General features: G+C 35.7%; 1 protein-coding gene across 1 annotated transcript in view; it reads right to left on the bottom strand.

Annotated features, from left to right (window-relative positions):
- Positions 1-15540, bottom strand: part of LOC117400320 (trafficking kinesin-binding protein 1-like) — a 111949-nt gene extending 96409 nt beyond the window's left edge. The window contains exon 1 of the mRNA XM_059022715.1: positions 12161-15540. The gene's annotated coding sequence lies outside the window, so the exon portion shown is untranslated. The remainder of the gene's footprint in view (positions 1-12160) is intronic.
- Positions 15541-16601: the final 1061 nt, after the last annotated feature.

Genomic DNA, 16601 nt, shown 5'->3' on the forward strand with positions numbered 1-16601 from the left:
TTCACAACAATAGAGAGCACATTTAAATTCCTTGTCCAGCCTCATCAAATAGCAAAAAAAAAGATATGATCTTGGAGAAATTTGAACGGCTGGGTCTTGATGACCTTGAACTGCAACTGATTGAGTTCCAGGAAAACCCAACTTGGTCAGGAAAATTTGTGAATATGAACCACAAACTTGAACATTTGCAGCGGGACACAGCAGCTCTTTTAGAATCTGGTCAACATTCTTCACAGAAGAAACTGCCAAAAACCTGATCAGTTGATTCTGCAATGTTGGAATGCCTTGCCTGCATCATTCAAACAAATGAAGTTACTGGCTACAGCTCTCCTGTCTTCATTTGGTTCAACATATTTCTGTGAGCAGCTGTTTTCTCAAATTAATCTAATATTGTGTGACAAAAGCAGCTGTCTCACAAATGAAAACAGTGCATCATGCATCCGCCTCAAAGTGACCAACTACACAGCAGAAATTGAAAAACGTTCCTAGTGCAAGCAACAGCAAAAGTCTCACTGAAGTTCCTAGCGCTGGCACTCAAGATACTGCAACACTCAGAGCGAGTACAATTTTGGCACTTGGTAGAAAAAAGGTTCACAACCCCTGATCTAGCAGGTACATATGCATTTGACTGTGGTTCTTGTTTAATTTTAAAATAGGGTGAAATAAAAAAAAAAAAATTATATATTTTTTTAATTTGTAACAAATGAAGAACTGTATCAGTACAAATTTATTGTTTTATAGACTATACGCTGACAGTTCAGGACAAAAGTTTGTAGTAAACTGTCAGCAAAACATATCTTCTGTTATCATTTTTTTATTGCTAGCAATTCCCCCCATAAATAATAGCTTCATTTGTTTTGTTTTTTTGGTTTGTTTGTTTTTTAAAAAGTGATTATATCCCCTTTCCAGGGTCTGAAACTAGTCGCCTTTATACAACAAAGATTGTAGAGTCCCATGGTACATGGTAGGGTTGTGTGTTCATTGGGTCCTCCCCTCCAGCAGTGCAGGCCTTCAAGACTGTATAGACCACGTCTGAACTCCTCAGAGCCCTCCAAATCTACCCTTTTTATTTTTATGTGTAACAACCTTACTACTTTTGAACTTTTTTTGACTATAGCCTGTAGTATTTTGGATGGCTTGTGCTGCAAGGTTTTTGGTTTTGGTTACGGGTCTAAACAGATTTTTTTTTTTTTTTTTGGGGGGGGGGGGGGGGGGGGGACTTCTGCTCAGTCTACTAACATTTGGGGTTGTTTGGAGACCCAAGGGTGGGTCATGTTACTTATAATATTAAAATGTTGGTATTTGCTGATTATAGTTAGGTTCTTTTTAGTTTTATTTTTTATGTTTATTTTTTAATTAGATGTCAGGTTCAAATGTTTTTCCCTGTTCAAACTCTAGCACATATAACATATCCTCACATCACTGGTTTTGTCTCTGTAACAAAGTTAGAAACAAACATACAGCAGAGTTCACTTTACAGTTTACCACCAATTATCCAATGGGGGTCAAAACAATTCATAGAACAATTCTGCAATTAAACACCACACAAAATGTACTTAGCAACTGTTCTAAAGCTCCCGTGGGCGGCTATGCTTAGGCCTGCATTTTCAATTATACTACCTGGCACAGAACAGGCCCTTTACTAAACTGTAAACACTGTGTACTGTACTTGCAGATCACAATATTCATTTACCTAATGAAAAAATGTCTGATGGCTTATCTAGAGAAATAGCTATAGTGGCTCTTTGAATTTAAGGCCCCCAAACCAGCTACAAGACTGCCACAGCATTGCAAAGGCCTTTTTACAAAGGCTGTACGCCAGAAAAGAGAGACAAAAGCTGGTGGGCATGTTGGCTGGACATTATCCAATGTGATGATGTCAAGGCTACAATGCAAATGAGAAAAACAGAATGCACTCACACCCTGTAAGGCTGGCACTGAAGCAACACTTCTTGATTGTCTTCCGCAAACAAAGAAAACTTGGAAACATTTTGCCAAAATGAGAATTAAGATTGCTGTACTTAGAGGGACGTGGGATAAAACCTGTTTTAAGGATTGCTATGGATCCCTGCCGATGTGAGCAGCAGTGGGTGCAGCAATCATGTAAGGACATCGGGAAACGACACTGGCTATTTTGGGGTGTAGTGACAGGTGGCAAAAGGGGTGTTTTTTTGTTTACTGTTTTGTTTGTTTTGTTTAATTTCTCATTCAAAACAACAACAACAACATCAAGTGTTCTGTGTGCGTCATAGCACATCACTGGACTTTGTTGTTTTCACCTGCGTCCATCTGTGAAGGGGTACACCCCGCATATTATTATTATTATTATTATTATTATTATTATTATTATTATTATTATTGTTATTATTATTATTATTTAAAACTTATTGTTTATTTATTATTTATTGGTGTTTTATTTGGCAGGGAAGGAGTTAAAAACCTTCCCTGCTAGAAAATACTTGTGTAGAATGTGGCTGTCTTCACACTGGCTAATTCATTGCCAGTTTGAGGACAGCCACATCAATATAAAAACCTGCAGCTTTGGTTGATGGAGGAGAGTGTGTTCAGAGGCGGAACGAGACGTGCGTGAAAGAGAAACTAAAAGCTTAAACATAACAATTGCTGTGCGTGTTGATTATACACCAGCACGACACTTGTTTTGTTTCGCTTCATGTCTGTTTTGTTTGTCTATTTGTTTTGGCCACCATGCCGTTTATTTTGTGTTTTGTTAAAACCTTTAGTTTATTTACAATTAAAACGCGCCACAGCACTTTTCATACCCCTGTGCTGTCTATGTGTGCTACTTCTTCTGGGTCTGACGTCACCACAAAGCCAACCTGTCACACCATCCAATTAAGGATTGCTACGCATTCAATCTTCCCTGCCGGTGTGAGCAGCAGTGTGCGCGGCAATCGTGTAAGGACATCGGAAAAGCACACAGGCTGTTCTGGGCTGTTTTTGTGTTATGTTGCTTTTTTTTTTAGTTAATTAGTTGTGCATTTTAAATGTTTATAATTCTCCATTTGCTTTTATGTGTCTGCTGTGTTTTTTCAGCTACCATTTCTCTCCTTATTTTTCTATTTTATTTTTCCTTCTTATACAATTATCTGATGCTCGACCATATTCCCTTCTGTAAATGTTACTTTATGTGTATTATTTTTTTGTTTTTGTGTTTGGCCAGGGACTGCCAATGAAAATTAGCTCATAGCTAAATCTGGGTGCAATGCATCTTATGACATGTCATGAATGTTAAAAATTGTACGTTGTCCGTCAAATAAATACATAAATAAAAACATAAAATATTTTCTGAATATATTGTCAATGCTCCCATTGTAACCTGGTTATCTGCGTGTGGTTTAATAGATGTTGTACAAATTGTATTTGTTAATTTTACTACGCTGTATTTTTGTTATGTAAAATGACAACAAAATTAATAAACAAATACTCACAGGGAAGACCATATTTAGCCAGCGAATGGGCGCTTAGAGTTACTATGGTTCTCACATCACCAGTGAACTCTGCTGTTTATAGGAAAATAAATGTGCTGCATTATATACATAAACTATTTCTCTAGGAAAACCCTCAGTCGTATTACAATCTCTTTTTCAAAGGTGACAACCAAAAACCATAAAACACTGAGTCAAGGGAAGAGTTTTAAATAACCCCCCAATCATTGTACAGTTCAACTAAATTGATCTTGTACCCTGGGCTGAAAACTATTGCCTGCTGTGCTGAAGTTTCTTAATAGCTTCTTGTGAATTTCTTCTGACTACATAAAGACCCTGCGCTTATGTTGCCTCCAAATATTACAGTAGTTTGGTAGAGGTGTGCAGGTAGCAATCTGTGTTACAAATATATGATGAAATCCCATCGGAAGAAGCCACAGTGTCAACATTTTTGAGGGATAGAATACTGGCAAAAGAGATATATAAAACTGAGGTGCCACAGGTAATATTACTGTTACATTGTGGTTTAAGATTATGAAAACATACCACCTGGAATGGATTGCTTATGACTCAGATTTTCCACCAGTGCAGCTTGACCAGAGATTTAAAACCTGGCAAAAGTTTTGAAGACTTTATGCATAAAAATTATTTTATAGACAGGATTTTTTTTCGATACTTCCAAATGCAACAATATTTAAACAAGCACATAAAACTTGGAAACAAAAGGCCAAATTCTAATGAAATTCTCACATGTTCATTACTGCCTATAAAAACATAAAAATCTGACGAAGATTGTATTTAAAATAGCAAAATTTATTTACAATACTGTGATCCCACGGTTATCGCAATTATATTTTTTGCTAGGGTATCCTTTGCGGTCCATTGTCGGACCTGGTCCGACATTGCAATTATTCCTATCCAGTCCATTGTCGGACCCTGTCCGACATCATCAAAAAAACGCAAAAAACGGGTTTCTAGTCGTTTTCTCACCTGAAAATGCCGAGAAAACCATTCAATGGCCGAGTGGGAGCGACAGGAGCCGAGACAAGCCGAAAAAAAAAAAGGGTGCATCTCATGAATAGTCATACTTGCCCCTGGCATCAGATAGGGGCAGCCATAAGGAAACAAGCTGCCTGTTACTGAATCAGCGCACAGAGAATAACACGGACATTTGCAGAGCTTTTTTGAGATGTTATAGTAATAAAATAATGACTTGGATTATTATTTATTGAGGAGTTTGGTGATAAAATGAGTGATCAGGAGATGATCGATCGGTATGTTCAACTGTTATTATTATTATTATTATTATTATTATTATTATTATTACTATTTATTTCTTAGCATATGTGAAAGCGATAGCGAACGAAAAGGTGGAGCGGGGCTGGAGATGCCTAGTGAGTGCTTTGTTGATATGCAGGGCCTTTTAAACCTGTTTGACTGTGGGAAAAAAAATACTTTTAAACAGTGTGTCTAAAATTAACTGTGCGTGTGAAAATAAATTGGACCTGACGTGCCTGACACGCACTTAATAAATGGACTGCAAAGGGTTAATAACGTGGCGAGTTAATATCGTGGTATACCGTCATACTGTGACACCCCTACCGTGACACCCCTACTCAACTTTTTACCCGGGAGAGCTTCCCTTTGAATTAATGGAAAGTAGAGAGAGGTATATTTTGGGTGTTCTCTTGGCAGCCAGTAAGAAAGCAATCACAAGAAAATGGTTTGTCAGGAAGCTCCAACATATGACCAATGGACTGATATTGTAAAAGAGATCTGCATAATGGAAAAATTAACATTTTCTCTTAAATTACAACCAGAAAAATGTATGAAATATTGGGCAACCTGGATTAGTTTCGTAACCCCCCTTAACCTAACTTTGTACCATAAAGACCCACACAGAACATGTCATTCTACACTAAACCGCGGCAACCTCTCTCGCTGTTAAACATGTGAGGTAAAGATGTAAAAATGTACCTTTTTTCTCCTGCTAAATAAAGTACAAAAAAAAAAAAACACTGCAATTGTGTGCTTTAAAAACAGTATGAACTCAGTTTACTCATTTCCGCTTAATGGAAGTGACCAACTACCCTGTGGTCACTTCCACGCTGTTTGCCCACACCTGCACCTGATTCTGGTGTGCCAACTGTTCACAAAAGTCTTTTGCGATTAGGAGTTTGCGAACATTGCTAAATAAGGCCCATAGTGTTTAAAATGAAGGAATACAACAAGTATTCCCTAAAGTAACACATTACTGTGTTCATTAAAAAAAAAAAAAAAGTTTTACAGTGTATATGAATCAGGCTAGTCTAGTTTAGCATTTATACTCTTGTTTTACTTTGTAAAAGATTTGAACAGTATAGATTCGTGATGTATGTGACTAAGGACATAAGAAATGTTACAAACAAAAAAGGAGGTCCATTTGGTGCATCTTGCTCATTTGGTTGTTTTATTGATCCAAGTAAGAACCTCATCAAGCCATTTCTTGAAGTACCGTGTGAATCCGCTTCCATGTTTTCATTCCTTGCTCACATTTTTAGAGCACTTCCAAGATAATCCTGTATGTTAAACATCTGGCCTAGTTACAAAAAAGTCTGCTTCAAGGTAAGCATTTCTGTGTTATTTTGTTGTAAGAATTAAAAGATTCCTTGTAATTGGAGTATTTGAAGCTGTCCGAAATGCCAGATTTCTCTATTTACAGGTAAGAAAAAAAAGGTGTATTTTACACTAGGTGTTGCGCTTTCTTACCAGTTTTATTTGAATTTTATAAATCGATGGCAATGACCTTTAAATACACTGGAACTACAGCATGGTGGAGCATTCCACCACGCTGTAGCATTAATAACTGTGTTTTTAGCCTCTTGCACTTTGCACTTGAAAAAAAAAGGAATTTGGCAGCCATTTAACATGCAATGAACATAAGATCCAAAGTATCGCGATAGTATCGAATATCATGATATTGTGCGTGGTATCGTATCGATACTCCCTAAATGAGGTATCGCAAAAAACTACATTACGCACCCATCAAACAATTTGGAGTAAAATGAAAACCAGACATGGTATTTACAAAATTATTTCTGATCCTACTTCCTGAGAGTTGTGGCTACCACTGATACTTTTACAGTGTTTCGGTACATCACTAAATTACACTTATGGAGACATTTCTAAAGAAAAATGAATTTGAGTACATTTTAAAACGTATTTTTTTACATTCGAACTAGGTAATCGTAGGGTATATTTAATCACTGAGTGTAAACATTATTCTCTTAATAATCTTCAGATTCTCAGCTGTTTAAAAAGGTATAATACTGTATACTTTCAGTGGATATTTGTCCTGATTAGGGGTGGGAATTTCGAGTAATTTAGTTCTCGAGTACTCGAGCATTAAAGATTTTGAGTACTCGAGTTCTCAAACCTAATGCCAGACAATATTATTCTAAATATGCGCCACAAAAATTACCACGTTAACACTAGAACCGCCGCGGTTATACTCATACCTAAAACCGCCACAGGGTAGTCATTATGACAGTTACATTTTAAACATTAGTATTAAAATGAAAGACAAACTCTCGGATACAACTCAAAAGTTTTATTCAAGCACATCATATCAGACATCTGCACAGCTGAAACACCATATTTAAATGAACAATTAAACCTAAAAGGGTTTATTTTCTAACTTACCACATATAAAGCACTATTGATACACAAGCCAAAAGTCACTTTATAACAGTCAGACCTCAAATAGGTAGAATATTCACCTATGTGGCCATTGGATAAAAATAAATAATTTTGTTTTGTGGCCATTTCACAGGGTGTTGCCCTGTTGGTCTCACAGCGCAAAAGTTGTATTAAAAATAATTGTCAATCTATAGCTTTACAAACCTACTGCCACCTACCTGATTGAGTAGCTTTTTAAAAAATAAACAGTTTGCTGAACCATTGCATATAAAATAGTAATATAGGTTTTTGTGTCATTTTTATTATGTTAAATATTCTTCCTAGAGCTGGCGGTCAAACTTTACTGGGCTCCTACTGAAGACAAAGGCAATGTAATAGTGTTGTTGCATTAATTTAAATACGTTTGTTATTGTGTGTGACTGAGGGTTTGTAAATCAAAAGGATATGTGTATTTGTGTACTCTGTACATATTTTTGCTTTGTGGTTTAGAGTTAGACATTTTTAATTTATTTTTATTTAAATTTGTATGTGCGAGATTTCTGCAGGTTAGAGTTTTCTGGACCTTGCGTGACTCCCTAGAAATCTACGGGAGTTTTTCTAGCAACAGAACATTGTGACAAAAGAAGAAAAGAAGTACTTGTCCGATGGGCAAAGTATAACAGGAAAACGTGTTGTCCCTCACACAAATCTTTTCTCCCAGGCGTCGTGCGATATGAATTGCACAGCCCTGTGCTCACACCTCTATAACTTTAAGAACCTGCACTGTAAGATTGCTTCTGATCGTCTTCAAGGAATATTTGGGGAAAAAAAGGAAGCCAATGCTTTGTGCGAAGTGGTTGCACTTTGAGGCATACAGTAACTCTCTTTTGGAAAGGTGTTTTTAAAAGTTATTTCCATTCTTTCCTTTAGGTATGGAAGGGAATTTTGGGAAACACAAATTTATGAAATAAAGTGAAGGTGAAAACAAAGTATTAAGTAATTCATACCACAGGATACCAATAAGACAAAGTGAGTCAGTGCTGCTTGCAACTGCATTCTCTTTTCATGAACATTTACTGAAGTTGAAGCTGGTGTTATCTGCTCCTCACATTTTGTTTGTGTGAATTACGATTCCCCTGTGGTAAAAGATGAGGTGGCTGTTGGATGGAGTGGAGTTGTTTGAAAAATGCGACAACATACCAGAAAAAAAAAGTATATTCACGATTTGCCACAAATCATTATGGACTGCCTTGTAAAGTCTTACGGCTGCCATAATAATTTTCCTGGATTGAAAGCTCTTAAATGTGTGTGAACTGGAAAGGAATACTTGAACATCCAAAACTTTGCAGCTGATGCCTTTCAAATACTTTTCCATGAAAAAAGTTAAGCAGGTAGGCAATTTATTTCAAAGTTCCCAAACAATCCAATTAGGGAATGCTACAAGGTGACAAGGTGACTACATATACTGCAGAAAGGAGATTAGTCAGAATTAAATTGAATTGTGATAGAACAGGCTTAAAATTGCAATACTTTAAAAACGATGCAACACACATTCTAACTCCTTTCATGTCTTCAATATACATTGCTAATTTATACAGACATTTCAATGATCGTTGCTGTTTTGTAATTCGGTGTTATTCCCCCCAAAACAACAACGCTAAAAATTAACTCATAATAGGCAGATAATTATTGTTTTGCTGAAATTCTTGTTTTGCTGAAATTGTTTTGAAATTCACCAAAAAAACAAACAAAAAAAACTGAGTAATTAGTTATAACATGGTTCAAGTAGCAGCTCTCTCTATGAAACGAGTAGGATAGTGGACAAAACACAATCGTGAGAAGTGCATCGATTTCTGTTATTTATTTTTGTGTAATACATTCTCACTACCTTATGTAGTTCTGCTTTTTAACTACCAAAACACGTGCTTTCACAAAAGGGGTTAGAATGTGCATGCTTAAAAACAGTATGTCGTTCTTTTTCCTGAATCGACTGTCCAGCAATGCTCCATAATAAACTGTAAATCCTTTGCAACTGTAAATTTCAAGAACTGTGAAACTATATAAAGTCTCTCAAATGTAAACATCTAACATTATGTACATCCAGCTGTTCATCATTGTGATGCAGAGCACTCTCCATTGCCTGACGAAGTTTCTAAATAATAGTCAGTGATGGTCTTTCTATGTACAACAATGACTGTTAAACCAATTTAAGTCATTTTTGTGAATTTTCAACATTAAGGAGCATATACTTTTGAGTTTTATCTTAATATTGGGCAGAATTAATATACGCGATTTTTCGCTGGATAGGATAAACTTTGCTGCTTGATATAATCCATTTTGCAAGAGCAGATCCTGAGCAGACTTCATCAGTTTTACTTCTCAATACCTGTATTTTGTGAAACAAAGCTCGAAATTTGTGGTACTTTTTGGACCCATTCATCCCAGATTTGCCCTACATGGCTCCCAGGCTAGAAGTCTCATTCAACACTGAACTTGGATACCGGAAGTAGTTTTATTAGACAGGCATGTTTACGTAAATTTAAAGCAAAGTTGCCTGTGTTAATGTTTATATATGGTAAGTGTATTGATTTGGTTATTATCATAACAAACAGAAAAAGCCTTGCATGTTTTTTGCCCCTCCCCAAATGTAAAACAAACTAAAAAAATCATAGAAAATACACGTTTTTCCGTGTCATCATAGAAAATCAAATTGGTAATACAAAAAGGCGGCCTAAGTCTGCTTTGCATTCACACATATGGCCGGCCCTGGTCTGAAACTGCAGGCCCTAGGCCTCATCAAAATGGTGGCCTAAATTTAGGCCAGCCCTGGGCTGCCTTAAATCGCAACTGTGAATGGGGTCTAGGTTACAGTTTACTAATTCAAATATGTATCCCTTGTGAATAAGTCAAATTGGTATGTGTCACATTCCATCATGTGAGACTTTGGTCTGCTGTCTTCATTGCATGAGAAAGACTATATCAATCAAGGACTGGATGATTCAACACTTTACTAGGTAGAATTCCAGTATATATTACACATACACACACTGGTTAAAAAAAAAAAAAAAAAAAAAAGGAAACAGCACATGTCGACCAAATTGAGCTCTTGCGTCAATTATTTCTTGGTGGAAAACGTATAAGAGGATGATCCTAATAAAATTTTTAAGTCAGGAGTATCTTGTGACTGGAAAGGCAATAATGGTGCACAAAAAAAAAAGGTCAAACAAAGTCTACACCCTTAATTTATTTTTTGCAGTCGTTTATCCTGTATTCACACACACACATAACTAGACGTATGGAAAAATATTTTTTAAATACAGTCTTGCATATCTAGAAATGTTCCATCCCAAATCACAGATTGAGCATCTTATTTGTAAGGTGCAAACATCTTAACTGCTTCAGACTGAGTCAGATGTATTTCCCTGTTTGTATATCCATGACCTGCCAACACTGGGGTCCCAGATCACTTACTATAGACATATAGTTTGCATGTAATGGCAATATAATTCTCATTGCACTGCAGTTTGAACCACTATAGGTTTTAATACAAGCTTATTTGGAAACACCCAAGCTTGTTGGATCAAACCACTGCATCTCTCCTGTGCAACTTTTGTATCCACCCTTGATTATCAAGGAGGCTTAATAACACCTTGTTGCATAACATCTCTCTCAGTAAGACAACTCTAGGGAAAATACACTGTGAATAGTTGTTTTAATTAATGGGTTATTTTGTAGCTTTTAAATAAGAGTTGTTTACCTCTTATCTCTAGGTTACAAAATGAAACTCCTATTGAATGTGATTGAAATATATGTAAACAGTTAACGATCCACCGATTTGAATACCAGCTCTCTACCAAAGTGAGCAGCATGCATTTTATAATATCACGTCCCTGCTGAAACTTCCGGGACCTGTTTGTGAGATGCAGACCAGCAAGAGCTGGGAATTGGAACGCATAAAGGTGAATAAGCTGCTATAAAAACAGAGAGCTTCATTTATAAGTGCAGAACTAGGTCAACATGACCAGTTAAACAGCTCTACTGCAAGCTCTGACCATCATTGCAGGTAATTCCTGGAATTTACAACAGTGATATTAAACACCATCTCTTATTTAATATAAAACATAGGTCAACTGTATTATAAAAATAGTGTTATAGAAAATGTAATAGTTCGTAATACTGTATATGCAGTACTAATTACTGTAAATATATGGACTAACGGTACAATGCAGACCCACTACCAACATTCTATTGTCGTGATTGTCTTAGAATTGTCAATATCATTTTGCTGTTACGTCCCCTGGCGACGAAGCATGATGATTTGCAGGCATTCTTTTATTTTATTTTATTGTATTTTATACAATATATAACAGGTAATTGCGCATTAATTTATACAATAGAAAAACACACAACCACATTTCAACGTACATCGTCGTGTACAACCCAGCCCAAGTAATAATATTGTTAACACTGTTTCTCCATAAGGCACGTTTCTTTATCAGATTTTGTGTAATTCCCCTGCAATGTATATAAGTCTCTTTTTTTAAAAAAAAAAATCACTTACTAAACCCCCTACGGTAATGCACGTGTCTGACGATTTATTACTGACACCTTTCATAACATTAAACTGACGTACAGATATGTTACTGCAGATTCTTATCCCTTAACCCTTGATATATTATGTGAATACAATTAACAATAATGCAGTTCATAATGCATATTTCTATAAACAACACTAGTGTCATGATCAGTGATGGATGCTGACAGCATACTGTCCTGGCTGAATGAATAATGAAGCTCACTAGGTATTGCAGTGTTTACATCCATGTTATCCTCATTACACTTAATAAAACATTAACGTTATGATGTAAAATATGTATATAGTATGCAACTAATAAGCAAAACAGAGTGATTAATATACACGAACAATAAAAAAACGCTGCACATGACCGATTCTGCTACTGGAGCAGCAATATTACTAGCATAGGTAAGATAGGCTTTTCAAAATAGCATAGTGCTTTAAATTAGGGCCAGCATTACTGGCCAGCATTACTACTTACCAATGAATTAATCTTGACGGGGGCCGACTCCAAATACACGTTCTTAAATCTTTAATAGAGATTGATTTTTTTTCTTTCTTTCTTTTTTTTTGTATAATTATATCAAGTCCGCCGTGCGTCAATGATATCTGGGCGGAAGGCTGCGTTTCCCGCACTGTAGAGCACTGCTGGTGATCACACAATCTAATAATGTAATATCACTATCAATAGTGCAAAGTGTGTATTTAAACCTTGAAAACACTAACCATAGGATAACCGTTTAAAAACTGCACCAATTGTACAGAACTTTCGATTGTGTTTTGCACTTCCCAATTGCAGATTACAAAGCATCAATAAACGAAAGAAAATGCTGGTTGGTTGGAAAGGGTCTTCCTCTTCTGATGTAATCCTATTCAAATGTTCATTAACGGGCAGACTTTCCTGAGTTGTGACTGGTCTTCCTCTTGTTTAATTATTATCATCAGTATTTTTTTAGACGTACAGCTACAGTAGCAGGTTTTGATCAATGTGGATATATTGGGTGATGTTGCCGGTTTCTCCAGTGCTCATGTTGGTTTTCAGGACCTAAAACCAGTTGCTGTCCTCCAGGCTCCTCTCGCCATAGCCCATTCAGTTTCTTTTCTTCTTTTTAGGGGTTGTTGGCGCATGCCATCTAATGGAGATGATGAGCGCCCTCTACCTTTATGTATGTATATTTATTTCTTCTCTTGTATTTTCTCCCATTTCCCTATACTTTTTATAAATTTGACTGTACATTTCTTTCTCCATTTTTTTTTCTCTCCTTGCTACCTTCAAAATATAATTTACTGTTGTTACTTCAATTTCTATTTCCCTTAATTTTCTGTTTAATATGTATATGTTCCACTGTTTCTTGTTCCTCACAATTACTACATAACATATTTTCATGGCTCCCAATCCTGTATAAATGATGATTTAATGCTGTATGTCCTCACCTTAGTCTATTAATATTAGTTTCTTCCTCACTGTTTTTCACTTTCCCCATGTGTTTGTATTCCCCTACTTTTCAGTGATTTTTTATAATAAAATCTTCCCTTTTCACTGTTTTCCCATTGTTTTTACCATATACCAATTATCTTTGTCTTAGCCACGGCATTCACCTCTGCAGGACTCAAAGGTATTAGTATGTCAATTTGTCTATTTACAGTTGCTTTTTTTGCTTAAAAATCCACAATTTAATTTCTTAAGATACCCAAGTGACTTGGAATCCATATCAGAATATTTTACAATTTTTATAGCTTGTATGTAACTTCTGAATAATTTCATATATAATATCTATCCTAGCTCGTTTCCAAATTCTAATGCCTGTATCGAGCTTAGAGCATCTGTAAAAATCAAAACATTATTTTCTTTATATTCCTCTATTTTGTCTATGACCATAAGTATTGCAACTCTGCAGTAAATTTCAAATCTGTATATATTGTAAGCATATCCTGTGTTCCCAGATTTGATCCTTCTGTGTAAATATGCAACATTTCTTCCTTCTGTTTAACATATTCCTGTCCTTTTGTTTCCATTTTATTTCCTTTCTTGCTAATTTTTGTGGTTAACAATTTACATATTTTTGTTTTCTCTGTTGCTTTATGCTTCCTCTGCATATGTAGCAATCCTTATTTAATAACTTACTATTTTCCAAGAAAAAAATTTATCTTGTGCATATAATTGTTTCCATTATTTTGCATAGTGCAGATGTTAATGCTAGAGGTCTATATGCTCCAACATCTGTAGGATCTTTTCCCTGTTTTATCAACAGTATTATTATTGCCTCGTTCAATTTTTTTGGTACATACCCTTAAACAATTACAACAAAATCTCTAAACCTTATATAGCATATACTCATATACTCAAAGAATTTATAACAAATGTTGTCCTTTCCTGGACTTGTATTTGTCCCTTGTTTAATAGCCTCTGTTAATGATATGAAAATATTGTACTACAATTAACATGTTTCTTCTTGATTTTTTTTTATTTCTCTATAATGTACTTTATGAAACTCCTCTATTTGTACCAAAAATACTAAATCATAATTTCCATTACTATTTTTTTCAAATTTTATTCCCAATAAATCAGCTTTCTCTTTATCTTCATATACTATTTCCTCTTCACTTTGAAGACATGACATAACTCTTTTTCCTCCCTTTACCTGCAATATTCTTAAATTGATCCCATATCTCTTTTATGTTCTTATCTGCCGTTGTTTTTGAACAATATTCTTGCCAGTACTGCTTTTTTCTACTTCTTATTTCCCTGTGTGCCGTTGCTTCAGCTTTTTTATATTGTATCAGTGTTTCCGTATTTATTTCCATTCTACTTTAATGCTTTTTTCTTTGTTGTATCACTTCATCACATTCCTTATTCCACCATGGAACTGCTATTGTATTTATTTTATTAGTTTTCTTTATTGGAATACATTATTGTGCTGCCATATTTAGTCCATTTATTATGTTCTCATTAAATTCATCAATATCTTCTGATATTTTCAATATTTATACTTTTTTTATAAACTTCCTCACATTTCACACAATTAGCTTTCCTAAAATTAAATCTTTCCACACCTGTCATCTTTTTAAATTAATTTTCTGTTAATCTTAATGATAATCAGATAATAATCACTACCCATATCATTATCATCCAATATATTCGTTCACATTTATATGTTAACTGCCGATACAAAACTTGAATCCAACATACTCATTTCCCCTGTTCTTACATTGATACGCGTCTTATTTATTATTTAATACAGAGGTTCTTTGTCTTCAATTAAATCTTCTATCATCCTCCCGTTACCATCTCTAAAACTACTTCCCCATTTTGTATTAGGACTATTAGTCTCTGCAAACCGCCATTTTTTGCCTTTCTCCTTCCATTAACTATAATATTATTTTCACCTCCCCTTTTTCAACCTTTACTATTACAGTACATTAACTTCTAATCCCGTCTTTACCTTCACGTCCGTAAATGTAAAATTTTCTCTAATCCCAATACAGCACACCCCCTCCTTTCCCACCCTCTCTATCCTTTCTAATTTGTACAAATCCTGCCATTTTAAAATTAAGATTTGGAATCAACCATGTTTCTTGTATGCATACAATATCAATTTATTTTTCTTTTTCAATATATCTCTTAAATTCCTGCTCATTTGCAATGAGACGTCTTGCGTTCCATTGCAATATTGTTATACCCATTATACACTCCCTTCCACCTGACTCCCACGTCCAATATTTGCATGTATCTTTTCAACGTTAATTCCTGTCATCTGTAGACATTGTTCTCCTGCTTTTAGGATCATTTTAAGTGTTTCTGTTCAGTTGTTTGTTTGTGCTGCGCAGTTCATCCCCTCAGTTTTTTCCTCCGACTCCCCCTCCAGCTGGTGGAACTATCAATGACGTCATCTCCAACCACAGCAGGACAGGCTGAGGGGTGGAGCATTACAAGTGACTGCACAGAAACGGGAGTTGAATAATAAAGTAATTTTCAAATGTTATTTTATGTTGTTCACGCAGCTCAAACATTGTTTCTAATGACAGTCTGTTGACATTTAATTTTTATATAGCGAATCATGATTCTTTTGAAGGTTAAACACAGTAGAACAGTGGCTTGTGAACAGGGCTTAAATCGAAGGCAGAAGTGTGTGCAATGTAAACTCTTCCGAAGTCCATGTTTGGCCGGTCAGTGACCTGTATGTCAAGAAACAACTAGCGTCAACACAAATTTAGGAAAACTATAGAGTTTCCCATGGCTGAAGCTAAGGACGCCTGCCCTTTATAGTAAACATTTATAATTTTTATTTTGATATCATTTGCTTGTTGCAGGGGCTAATGTTACACTTTGTGTTAATTTGTTACCAGTTTAATAGCCTGTTGTGTGTTTGATTCTCTACTGTATATGGCTAGATAATTATTTGCCTTGCGTACTAACAACTATATTACAGCAAATACATCTGGAGTGATGTTGGGAAACATATCAGTGTTGCACAGGCTTAAGCAATAGGAGCTATAGGACTCCAGGGCAGCAGTGTGGAGTAGTGGTTAGGGCTCTGGACTCTTGACCAGAGGGTCGTGGGTTCAATCCCTGGTAGGGGACACTGCTGCTGTACCCTTGAGCAAGGTACTTTACCTAGATTGCTCCAGTAAAAACCCAACTGTATAAATGGGTAATCGTATGTCAAAATAATGTGATATCTTGTAACAATTGTAAGTCGCCCTGGATAAGGGCGTCTGCTAAGAAATAAATAATAATAATATTGCCTCAGACATTAATCATACCCCCAAACAGTCCTTCCAATACATCAGCAGCTAAAGGACATGGGGAGGATGACAAAGGAATAATAAACACATTGAATGACTATTTTGTACAAGTTTTCACCAGTGAAGATGTCTGTCAACAACATGCATCCTGACACAGCTAGTCCCCAAACAATCCT

Source organism: Acipenser ruthenus, chromosome 4, assembly GCF_902713425.1.
Source record: "Acipenser ruthenus chromosome 4, fAciRut3.2 maternal haplotype, whole genome shotgun sequence".
Lineage (NCBI taxonomy): Eukaryota > Metazoa > Chordata > Actinopteri > Acipenseriformes > Acipenseridae > Acipenser > Acipenser ruthenus.